At 39.7% G+C, this 13,205-nt stretch overlaps 1 protein-coding gene across 3 annotated transcripts in view; it reads right to left on the reverse strand.

Moving 5' to 3' along the window:
* KCNJ16 (potassium inwardly rectifying channel subfamily J member 16) overlaps positions 1 to 13,205 on the reverse strand; it is a 62,578-nt gene that overhangs the window by 24,776 nt on the left and 24,597 nt on the right. The window contains exon 1 of one of the 3 annotated variants that reach the window (XM_051825902.2): positions 1,718 to 2,231. The exons of the other annotated variants lie outside the window; for them this stretch is intronic. The gene's annotated coding sequence lies outside the window, so the exon portion shown is untranslated. Of the gene's footprint in view, positions 1 to 1,717; positions 2,232 to 13,205 lie in introns of those variants that run through there. 3 annotated transcript variants of the gene reach the window in all.

Consider the following 13,205-nt stretch of genomic DNA (forward strand, 5'->3'; position numbering starts at 1 on the left):
TGAAGCTGAATCACTCGGACAAAACAAAACTTCTACCTTGGCTGATTTGAATCAGCCACTACGACAATGGTAAAAAAGGCCATTGGAATATAGCCACATTGTCAGGAAAGATTGAAATGTGAAATAACTAATGTGTCTTTATTAAACTATGTACACACAAAAGAATGTCCTTGGCCAAAATTCTCTTCTTGACCCTCATTACCCCTCTTGCCAGCCCATCCCAACATACCTTCCCTGACCTCAGCTATTGCCTGCAGACACTCGGCTCATCAGAGGGGTGAGGCTCAGGGATGGAATGTGGATGTCCAAAAACCAAAAGCTGAATACCACTGGTCAGAAAACCATGGCAGAAGCAGGTCAGGGCTGGTATAAATTGCCTGAACTACCTCTGATATTCCCACTGTACTTTACTTTCCTTGTTACAGAATTGCAGTTGCCTTGTGTTTTCTTAAACCTGAGAACAAAACATGTGTTCCTTGGAGTTAAGCCATTTAGAGTATTACTCCAGGTTTAGCTATTAACTCACTATCACTCTATATATCAGAGTTTTCCTTCTCTCTAAAATGGAGCTAAGAATTGTCTCCAATTAGTTTATGTTCCCTTTGTGTCAGACATCATATCAAGTTAGATTAAATACTATTTAAGAGATAGACACAATTAGGTGGTTTTGTAAGGAAGGTAGACAGAGGCTGACTAACCTAAGAAGGTCACATTGCTATTGAGTAGCCAGGTTGAGCTCTACCTTCTGGATTGTGAGCTTCTACAATCCATGGGAATATTCCTCCCGGTTCATGCTGAGTGTTCGGATTATTTAAAGACTCACAGGAAACAAAAGAAGAATAAAACAACCTTCAAATAGACAAACTTAAGATTTTTAACCAATCATAGCCTTATGTTTAAACCCATGGCCATACATCTATGTCTTAGAATTTCCACAAAGACAAGCTGTTTTCTTTCAACCTGCGTTACTTTTACTAGGGAAATGAAAACCTGAAGGTATTCACTTCAGTAGGTATTAGTTACTATATAGCAACAGTTCAGATTATAAATGGAAGGAAAATGCTAAGTAGAAGAAAAATATTAAAAGCTAAAATCCCAGTGCTTTTATACCTAATCAGACTTCAATACTTGAGCTGCTTAATATTTATTGAAGCAACTTTTCTGCAGTCATTTCCATACAGATTTTACAGTATTTCTGTCTGTATTTTTAGTTGTGAAGATGTAATTAATTCCAAATCGATGACAATACATTTTATCACGCAGTTTCAGATTTTTAATACCACTCTTGTCAATTTGCGACAGAGCAGGAGAGACAAAGACAGAGGGAAAAAATGGTTTTATGAATGACTGTTTCCACAGGAAATTAAAGATTCACTTCTTCCACGTTGTCCCACGTCAATAACTAATATTCAGCTGGTTAAGTCATCATCCTTTTAAGTCTCTCTCTCTCTCTCTGAATGTTACTTCCCTTAATAGATCTATAAATGGCCCTGGCATTCTTAATCTCTTTAGTTCAGCACTCCCCAGAGATTATATGAGAGAAAGAATAACTATTCCCAGCCCTAGACGGCACAGCAAGAAAGCATACTACTGAGCCAAAGGGAGCATCATAAAGGTGCCTATTAGCAGACATGCCCACAAAAAGAATGAGTTTATGAGAGCAGACAAGCAATTAGTTCAGGTTGGGATCATTTTGCAATCCGCTCCATGGTCTTACCTTAGTTACAGATAATGAAGTTCAGATTCAAACCCTTTGTCCTTTTCATCTTGTAGGAGCACTGCACTCAGGCATCTCAGGACTCTTTCTCTTTGCCCTTTTCCTGCTCTGTCTGCGGCTGTCGGCACCTACCACCATGGAGATGAGAAGCCCCACAGGAGAATCTCACTCCTCTTTGCCTTTCCGCACACATTCACCACAGACAAAGGCTACTGAGTTCTCAGCTTCACTCCAGTGAATTGACACTTTCTTTAACTGGTTCCCATGCCTACACATACTTGACAGTTTCTCCAGTGGTGGCTGACAGAAAAGAGAAATCGAGGAGAAATATCCTTCCTCCATACTCAGTTACATCTCCATATTTTGATCCAATCTCTGTGACCTCATTCAATCTTATTCAAGGATCTCCCCAGATCACAAAATAGCCACAAATTGCTCCTAGACTACTTATTGTGTCCAAGAGGGCTAGATTTTCTCTCCCTAAGAACTCCAGGGCTTGTCCAACTTCTACCGAACATATTCTTAAGTGTAGGCATTCTATTATTGTCAGAGTAAAGATTTTTCTATGCAAACACACACCCTGTCTGACTATGCAATTCTACACCTAAGACAAACAACCTCTTGCCCAACACCATTTCATCTGGGTCCCAAGAAAGTGTGTACCCCTAGGAAAACTGTTGGTAACTTCAGTGGCAAAGTTTAATAGCTCAACCTCAAGGGCAAAGTTTAATAGCTAGTTTTCTCTTGTAGCTTTCTCTTTGCTTTTTCTTTTGTTTGGGATAAGAAAGGGAATAAGTATATTTGTTGAACATCCATCTCCCACCTATCTAGACATCTTATAATTTAGAATGAGCTAGTCATAAAATGTTGACCTTTAAATGTAGGTGCCATTTATTGAGATGATAGAACTGGATGAGAAGGAATTTAAAGTGGAAGACTCAGTAGTTGACATTGTGTTGTGGTAAATTTGATATGCTTCTGATAACACAATGAAAATGTCATGTAGGAATACACTATTAATCTGGAACTTAGGAGAACATTCTAGAGTGGCAGCATAATAATGGAAGTTATCAGTACATACATGATATTTAAAACTAGGAACATGGAAGAGATCCCACTTGGAAAAGAGGGGCATTTCAATGACTAAGATCTGGGACAATCCAAGCTGAAGCTGAAAAGATGAGGAGGGTCCCATAAAGATTTCTAAGAAGAAGGATTGTCTGAAGTAAGAGTGTTATCACGAGGTGTGGCATGAAGTGAAGAAAGTGCTACAAGAATAGGAGAGTGACCATCAGTATTGACCAATGGATTAGGCAACGTTGTGTCCTTGGTGACCTTGGTGAAAGGTGTCCCAGTAGAGTGTAGTAGAAAAATGCCTGATTAGATTAGAAATAAGAGAACAGCTTGACAGAAAGTTGAGAGAGCATACACCAAACTTTCAGTGACTTCTGCTGTCAATTGGATTTGAAAATATGGTGATACATGGGAAGGAATGCAAGGATCGAGAGTAGCTTATTAGCCGGCACTGCGGCTCAGTAGGCTAATCCTTCGCCTTGTGGCACAGGCACACCAGGTTCTAGTCCCGGTTGGGGTGCCGGATTCTGTCCCGGTTGCCCCTCTTCCAGGCCAGCTCTCTGCTGTGGCCCGGGAGTGCAGTGGAGGATGGCCCAAGTGCTTGGGCCCTGCACCCCATGGGAGACCAGGAGAAGTACCTGGCTCCTGCCATCGGATCAGCGCAGTGCGCCGGCCGCAGCACGCCGGTTGTGGCGGCCATTGGAGGGTGAACCAACGGCAAAGGAAGACCTTTCTCTCTGTCTCTCTCTCTCACTGTCCACTTTGCCTGTCAAAAAAAAATAGAGTAGCTTATTTTTAAAGAAAAATTGTTTCTTATGTTTTAATGTGGGAGATGTAATTTGACACATCTGGACAATATTGCTATCTTATTAATTTTTAAATTAAGTAAATATTCTTCAATTATTCTTGTATGTCATTTCTTTTTGTAAACAAATGTACAATGAGTGCATCTTATACTTTATTTTAATTAATTTACTTAGGCATTTGAGAGGCAGGCAGACAGACAGAGCTCCCATCCAATGGTTCACTCCTCAAATGACACCAACAGCTGGGGCTGGGCTGGGTGAAGACTGAAGCTGGAAACCAACCACAACTCCCACATGGATAGCAGGAACCAAGTTACTTGAGCCTTCACCTGTTGCCTCCTAGGGTCTGCAGTAGCAGGAAGCTGGAGCCAAGAGCTGGAGCTAGGTAACAAACCCAAGTACTTTGATATGGGATGCAGTGGTCTCATCCATGAGGCCCAACACTCATTCTCTGCATGCCATTTCTATTAAAAATCAGTAGTTTTGGTTAACATAAAGATATCCAGTTTGTTCTCATAGCTTCATTGAGAAGAAATAGAGAAAGAATGGAATATGACTGTTGGGTGGATTACTGGGTCATCTTTGTGCATGTGATGTAACTATTAGTTTTAACTAACTGTGTGCAAAATGAATTATTAATCAACTATTTTCAACCTTTGTTTTTTCCATATTGCATAAAATAGATTACTTAATTTAATCTAGATAAAACATTGATTGCTTTTATAATTGTGCAAAATAGCATAAACTATGAACGACGTAAACTTTTCACAATGAATTTTCAGTAACTCTTAAGGTAATATACACACAAATCCAGATATCAATCATAACCTAACCTTAAAGTACTTACACACCTAGAACATTGCCTGGTGTACAGTGATGTTTGATACTTATTTCTTCTTTAAAATTAAAAATGAGTGTATGAGTGAATAGCAAAGCACTTAAGAGATATGCAATTATAACCATTTACCTTAAAAGTTACATGGGTAGTGACTGGGGGCGAGGGTGTTTGGTGCAGCAATTAAGTTCACACTTGTGAACTCACATCTGACATTGGAATGCTTGGTTCAAGTCCCCAGCTCTGATTCAGAACTTCCTGCTAACACACACCCTGGGAGGCAGTAGGTGATGGCTCAAGGTCAAGTCCCTCCTGTATGGAGGCCCAGATTCAATGTTTGGCTCCTGGCTCAGCACTCACAGTTGTGGGTATTTGGGGGGGGGGGTGGCGGGTAGCCCAGCAGATGGCAAATTTCTTTATCTGTCTCTCAAACATTTTTTTAATGCACTGATTGTACTGAATATCTTAGACCTAGGCCTTTCAATCTAATATTTTGGACCAGATAATTCTTTGTTCTGAAAATACGTCCTGTTTTTATAGGATGTTTTGCATGCCTGTGAACTCTTCCCACTGGGTGCCAGTATGACTCAAATCCCTGGTTATGACTTTGCCAAATGTTCTGTGGTGAGCAAAATTGAGAAATAATTGTCCTTAAACTCAAAGAAAAAAGTCAATGGATTTTTTTCTTGGTTTGTCAAATCTATAATGCATAAATGTCATTTCTTTCATTAAACACTATAAAACTGTATTCTTGAGAGTGCAAGTGTAAAATGTGTATGACATCAACTTTAGCACTAGTCTGTGGTAAAGTTTATGAAAATTTGCATTATGTAGAAATGACTCTAGGTAATGGGTTTGTAATATAGCACATTTCCATGGGGGGAGTAATTTTAACACTATTTTTTCAGAGAATCATGTTAAGATTGGTTTAATTGCCAATTAAAGCAGAAACAGACATTGTGACACACCCAAATAAGCCACCTCTTGCATTCCAAATCTGAATGCCAATTCAAGTCCAGTCTGCTCTGCTTCCCACCGAATTCCCTGCTAAATGTGCTGGGGAGGCAGTGGATGATGGACCAAGTGCTTGCATTTCTGATGCTCTAATGGTGTACCTAGTTCCTGGTTTCACTTTGGCTCTATTCCAGCTATTGTAGTCACTGGTGAATGAATCAGCAGGTGGTAGCTCACGCTCTCTCTCTCTCTTTCTCCCTCTCTCTCTCTTTCTCTCTCTCTCTCTGCCACTCTGTCCTTCAAATAAATAATCTTCTAAAAATAAATAAAATACAGTAAAAAGTAACACAGTAGTTAAGAATTGAGACAGAGTGCTACTCTGCCAACCAGAATCCTGTTCTTAGCTGCTTTATTTAATAACCCCTTGACTCACCACCCCATCTGTAAAAGAAATATTATAAAAATGTCTAATTCATATAGTTCTTAGCAAAACCAAGTGAATTAACACTTCTAAAGCACTTAACACAGAAACAGGCAAAAAAGACCAATCTAAGTGTTTGTTTAGTAAATATGATTGGGAGATTTGAAGAGAAATACATGGAGGTTGGAGGATGAGCATAAAGCTTTACAGGTGATGCAAAGACAAACAGAAAATGGAAAGAATTGGAGGAGCTTATATGGCTGAGGGCATGGGCAGAGGAGTGTTAGGTAAAACTAAAGATATGCAAATGAAAGGAATTGATCTTGGAGAAAAATCATACAAAATATTCTTCTGATCATCATATGATAACCAAACTAATTCAATAAAGTAATTGGAAATAGAGGAAAAAAAACCTGACTGACGTTTTATTCATGTAGACATTAGATAATGAATGGAATATTTATTTAGTTGATTGCTCATACCCAATGAAAATTTTAAGTTAGTACTTACAAGGGAGTCTATGCTAAAACCATGATTTCAGACAGACCAAAACAAACTTCACAGGTGCCATTTTTGCTGGTCTGACGGCTTCCTGTTATTCTAACTGCCTGGCTACCGTAGGATATGGAGGAAGTGTCTAAAGTTGTCACTACTAAACAGTGCGTTCCTTCTGAAAGTCTCCCCCACTGCTTATGATTCTAAAGTAATTTGAGCCTCACTGATGCATTTTCCTTCCTTTGGCCAAACTGTGTTGCAGTAAATTATTCTAATAGATTGCAAAACCTGAAGCCATAAATAAATCAGTCATGAGATGACTAGTGTGTCATTCCTCTCAAACATCACTCAAAACTGAAGAGTTAAGCTTCACAGGAGTTTCTGTTTGGTATTTTCATTTTCTGAATTTTAATGAATTGTTTGACAAGCTGGTCATTGTGCCCACTCACAAACACACAAATTACAGGCAAAGACCCTCCCCTCTGGGAATTTCAAAATGAGAAGATTCAACTTGCAATATGAATCAACAGAAGGGCATTGATACGCAAGAATTCATTGCAGGAGCCCCTCTACAGTCCCCTCTCAGGGTAACTCTCAACCTCTCCTTGATCATTTCCAACAGCCAGAACTCCCTGACCCTCACGTGTTCTGTTCCTTTTCTATGATGACTCAACAGCACCGAAGAGGAAGTCCTTCCTTAAACTCAGATAAAAACATGTCTCCCCATAGCTTTCCCAAGGCTTTCCTGGCCTCATGTCGTTTCCTAAAAGTCTGCAAAACAAATCTTGTACTACTTCCAACAGCCATTTCTTCAGATAAATTGAGATAAGAATCGTATAGCTGTAACTTACCTACTAACTCAGGTCTCCTACTAACCAATATTAATCAGTGTCTCCTATTTCTGATATTGATCATGACAATTCTACCTGCTACTTTTGATGGTGAAAGGCCAGGAATAAATTGTAAAATAATGAGTCACCAGAATAGCAAGTTATGAACTAGGACTACTGGACATATGGTCAGCTTACTCAGAAGTTGACTGTCTAGGGTGGAAGAAGGGGCTTATTTGTAGTTTCCTATTGCTGGGGTATAATCCAATCATGGCTGATTTCAAGTCACTGATAAAGAGTCTTAGAAGTGTATACAATTGGCTCTTGAGTGTTAGTACTGGAGCTGGCACAACACTGTAAGCTATGTAATGTCTTAGAATTTTTTTAATATCCTTATTGTTCTCAGGAAGGCTCTCTTTTTTTTTTTTTAATTTTTTTTTTAATTTTTTTTTATTTTTTTGACAGGCAGAGTGGACAGTGAGAGAGAGAGACGGAGAGAAAGGTCTTCTTTTGCCGTTGGTTTACCCTCCAATGGCCGCCGCGGTTGGCGCGCTGCGGCCGGCACACCGCGCTGATCCGATGGCAGGAGCCAGGAGCCAGGAGCCAGGTACTTCTCCTGGTCTCCCATGGGGTGCAGGGCCCAAGCACCTGGGCCATCCTCCACTGCACTCCCTGGCCACAGCAGAGAGCTGGCCTGGAAGAGGGGCAACCGGGATAGAATCCGGCGCCCCAACCGGGACTAGAACCCGGTGTGCCGGCGCCGCTAGGCGGAGGATTAGCCTAGTGAGCCGCGGCGCCGGCCAGGAAGGCTCTCTTAAGATGTGATACATTGAGGGCTGGTGCCATGGTGGAGTGGGTTAGTCCTCCGCCCTTGGAACCAGCATCCCATATGGGCGCCGGTTCTAGTCCCAGCTGCTCCTCTTCCAATCTAGCTCTCTGCTATGGCCTGGGAAAGCAGTGGAAGATGGTCCAAGTGCTTGGGCCCCTGAACCTGCATGGGAGAACGGGAAGAGGCACCTGGCTCCTGGCTTTGGATCGGCGCAGCTCCAGCCGTTGTGGCCATTTGGGGAGTGAACCAACGGACGGAAGACCTTTCTCTCTGTCTCTCCCTCTCACTGTCTGTAACTCTACCTCTCAAATAAATAAATAAATATTTTTTTAAAAAAAGATGTTATATATTTTGATTTGTAATTATTAGGTTGTTCTTTGACTATGCCAGAATCAGATCAGATTCCAATCAAAATTTCACTGAAAAGGTCCAGTTAAGCTCAAAATTCAAATACAAAGCTATTATGTAGAGGGGAAGTATCTAAAGTCACGGAGAGCCTCTGGCTTCTAATTTTTGGATTAGATAAAAATGGTCTTTGCTGTCAGTACAAGAAAAAAAACTGGATTGAGTTAATACATCAGTGTATGGGCTCATTAAATTGTGCATACCTCTGAGCAATTATTTTACACCACTAAACTATAATTAAAGTTTTTTTTTAATGAAAGAGAACAGAAACTGAATTTAAACTGTTGTGTTGTTAAGAATGATTTATTTTAGCTTCTAAATATTTTCTTATAATCCAGTAATCATTTAAATCTTTATCGTATATTAAGAAAATTCTATAAATATTCTACTTAAACTCTACTAATGAAAAAACTTACTTTCCTGTTTAACCTTTTCCACTCTTGGATGAGTTCCTAATTTCTTAAAAGCCATGAATATGTTTGTTTTTGTTCCCTACTGAATGCATTCTACAGTAGTTACTTGTTGAGTCACATTTTCCCAAGGGTGTAATTTTCACCCCTACTCTATTCATACTGAATGAAACTGCTTCAGATAAACTGTTAGCACTGAATAAGAGGTAGCTAGAAAAATAAAAATGTTTATTTGGCTTGATGCTGGGATCTAAAATGCAGAGAACTCTGAAAGAAAGAGATGGAGGAGTAAGCAGCATCTAATTAGTCATTACAAATAATTCGTGTCATTCTAAGGGAAAATGAAAAGCCTTTGATCAGCAAAGTAACACAATTGGATTAGTATCAATATAAGGCATTTAAGATATGCATTTACCATTCTGAGTCTGTTGGTGAAAGAGATAGGGACAAGACTGTCGGACCAGAGATAGGGATGGTGGTAAGGAGGACATTGTGCAATCTCAGGGAATAAATCATGAAAATCCACAATCCGAGGTGGGGCACAGTCAGTGGAGGGAGGGAATCCAAGGTGCAGGGTGGACAGTGGAGGGAGGAGGCTGAGGTGCAAGTGGAGGGTGGAAAAGTGCCAAGAATATTTCTGAAGAAGCAATGGATTCAGATGTAATCGATTCTAGGTTGGGTGACATGAAATTTCTGTTGTTAAGCAGAAAGGGTTGGTGGTTGGAAGACACAGTAAAGATTTTAAAAGAATGGAAAATATTTTAAATAGTCACTGTAGGGTAGTTGAAAAATAGATTATATGGGAATGCTTTGAGGGCTTGTTCTAAGTTGCATTTCTTCAATAATGTAATAGAATATGTTTAAAAAAGAGTTCCTTGTGCTCCTGAGATGCCTCACCATGGCTGAGCTGCTCTATGAATTTCTACTACTGAGACCAACCAAACATAATAAACTTATTTTGAGTTAAGAATGTTAATATGGTAACTCATTCCAGTCCATTCTTGGTTTCCGGTTTGATCACTAAATAGCCTTTGTGACAAGGAACAGTGAAATTCCCACAAAATATTTGTTTCCAAAACATTTGCTGGAGACCACCTGGAACAAATCACTGACATCAGAGATGAGACAGGAGCACACAGGCAGCGCAATTGACACTGCCCTTTGTGGGCATCCCAGTAATTTAGTCAAGGAACAAATCCCCAGTGAGGTCATGTCTCAGTTGGGATTGAATGGCTAACTCTGTATCTATGATCACATTAACAAAAATGCACATAAATTGTCCAGGAATTTTTCCTTTGTTTGATTCACAAATTAAACTTGCATATGTCATGTCTGCAAAATGAGCACTTCAGATTATTTCTTTGACTGTAATGAGGTTCAAGTGAGAATAAAGAGCATTTAATACATTAGGACATGCTACCTCTTTGGTTGATTGTGTCATGAACCTCCCTGCACTTAATGAGCATTGGTTTTTAAATGTAGACTAGTCTAGGTCTTCAAAAATAGTTTATACCTCAAAACTGTGAAAAAATGACTAGCTGTAACCTGCTTAATCAGTAGAAGCCATTGCAAATGCTGAAGTCAAAATATGTTCTTAATTATCTAATGTCAAACCATACTAGTTCTGAGAGGCCTGATTTCCAGTAGTAGAAAGTTTCCATCTACTAAATTATAATGATGCCTTCATCCTCCACATCATTTCATGTCTATATTTTCTTTCAGCAGTGCTGTGCAATGCCTAATAAAATCTGAAAAATTATCATGCTTTCAGCATTTTTAAATCTTTACCTTGAATGCTGTGTCTGGTCAGATGTACAAAAGATTGCTTATCTGGTTTTATATTATGCAATAATAATAGTAATAATTATAGTAATAGCTTATTGAATAGGTATTACCTATTAAAACCTCAGTAAAAATTTTACAGAATTTTAATTCTTAAGCAATCCTATTAGCTACTATTGTCACTATAGCGATATTTAAATAAGCAAATTGAGATAAATATGTTAACATATTCTTCTAAAGTTACATGATGAACAAATATTGGCAGAATTTGAATGGAAACTCTAAATATCAGACAAGAACTTCTCAGTTAATAAAGGCAAGGTAGACCTTAAAGAAGTAGAGCTAAGGTGAACTATCTACAGATGAATGTCATATCATCTCTGAGCAGTTCCACAAGAAGAACATCCAACCAGAGTGTATGCTGGAGACTCACAAGCAATGATTCTTCCTGAGATAATCTGGAATGAAGACTGAGTAATGCAAATGTCAATTGAACAGTTCTGAGCTAGGCCAAAGGAATCTTGACACAAGGTTGAATCTGTTCTAACCATTTTTCTACCTTCCAGAATCGTTGGTGATGCATTTGATATTCGGTGGCCCTAAATGATTTTCTAAACCTGAGCAGGGCTAAGCTTGCTATTTAAAAAATCTGTGTAGAGATAATAACAAATACGATAGAAATAGACAGAGGCAATCGTAATCAGAGAAAGCAGAAGTTATTTTTCAGAGCTTGCTGCAACCAGGGAGTCAGGTACTATCATTTCGTTTGGCAGAGACACAAAAGCAGGCAGAGGAGGGGGAAAGCTTTGTCATGGAAACAAGGGAAGGCTTCGTGTGTGACCTGTTCAGACATTGCAGGCATGGGAAATGGGAGTTGAGCTAACCAGAAGCAGAGTGTCCTTTGTGGTTGGTTGGAGCAGCATGTTTTCCTTTTCTCGTTTGTCCTGACTTCAAAGTGGGGACAAAAAGTAAGGAAGCTGGCAGTCACAGCCAAATGTTAACCATTTGGGGCCAGTTGCTGCAAATGTGGTGAGGGGGCTTCCCAAGACAGTTGTTTCAGAAACTGTGGGTCAAGGAGTCAGTGCTATGATGCAGAGGGTTAAGCCACCGCTGCCTGCAATGCTGCCATCCCATATGGGCACTGGTTTGTGTCCAGGCTGCTCCACTTCTGACCCAGCTCCCTGCTAATGCACCTGGGAAAAGGAGGAGAAGACGGCCTAAGTGCTTGGCCCTCTGCCATCCACGTGGGCAACCCAGATGAAGTCCTGGATCCTGGCTTTGGCCTGGTTCAGCCCTGGCTGTTGGGGCCTTTTGGGGAATGAACCAGTGGACTGAAGATCTCTCTCTCTCTGTCTTTCCCTCTTTCGGCCTTTAACTCTGACTTTCAAACAAATAAATTATTAAAAAAGAAAGAAAGGAACTGTGGGTCCAAGTTGTTTTGTCTGACCATCATTCAGCCTCTCAAGTAAACAGCACAATATGTTGGCAAACGAAGTATGACACAGCTACTTTACACATATATACTTCTTGAACATATAGCCTCCACACAAATACTTATAAATTTATTTATTTGTGAATAAAACAAAAAATAAATTATTCAGAAGCTGCCAAAAGCAAAAAAAAAAACAAGTATTGAATGTAATTATAATCGAATCTTTCTGATATTCTCTTTTTTTTTTATCTTTTATTTAATGAATATAAATTTCCAAAGTACGACTCATGGGTTACAATGGCTTTCCCCCCCATACCGTCCCTCCCACCCACAACCCTCCCCTTTCCCACTCCCTCTCCCCTTCCATTCACATCAAGATTCATTTTCGATTATCTTAATATACAGAAGATCAGCTTAGTATACCTTAAGTAAGGATTTCAACAGTTTGTTCCCACACAGAAACATAAAGTGAAAAATAATAGATGATTTTTTTTAAATGATGATGAAATCAGATCAGACCTATTGTCATGTTTAATCCCAGTGAGAGTCAAGTTGGGAATTGATAATTTCTTTTTTTTTTTTTTTACAGAAGATCAGTTTAGTATGCATTAAGTAAAGATTTCAATCGTTTGCACCCCCATAGAAACACAAAGTGAAATATACTGTTTGAGTACTCGTTATAGCATTAAGCCTCAGTGTACAGCACATTAAGGACAGAGATCCTACATGAGGAGTAAGTGCGCAGTGACTCCTGTTGTTGACTTTACAAATTGACACTCCTGTCTATGGCATCAATAATCTCCCTATGCACCAGTCATGAGTTTCCAAGGCTATGGAAGCCCCTTGAGTTCTCCGACTCTTATCTTGTTTAGACAAGGTCATATATTTATTTATGTGAAAGTCAGTTATAGGAAAAAAAAAAGTAGAGAGAGAGAGAGAGATCTTCCATCTGGGGTTCACTCCCCAGATGGCTGCACTGACCAGGGATGAGTCAGGCCAAAGCTAGAGCCAGTAACTTCTTTCAGGACTCTCATGTGTGTCACAGGGACCCAAGCACTTGGCTCATCTTCCACTGCTTTTCCCAGATCATTAGTTGGGGCACATTAGGTAGAACACAAACTGGCACCCATGCAGGATGCCGGCATCACAGGCAGTGGCTTTACTTGCTGTGCCACAAAGCTGGCCCCAAATCTTTCTGATCTCAATGAAAACTAT

Source organism: Oryctolagus cuniculus, chromosome 17 (genome assembly GCF_964237555.1).
Source record: "Oryctolagus cuniculus chromosome 17, mOryCun1.1, whole genome shotgun sequence".
Lineage (NCBI taxonomy): Eukaryota > Metazoa > Chordata > Mammalia > Lagomorpha > Leporidae > Oryctolagus > Oryctolagus cuniculus.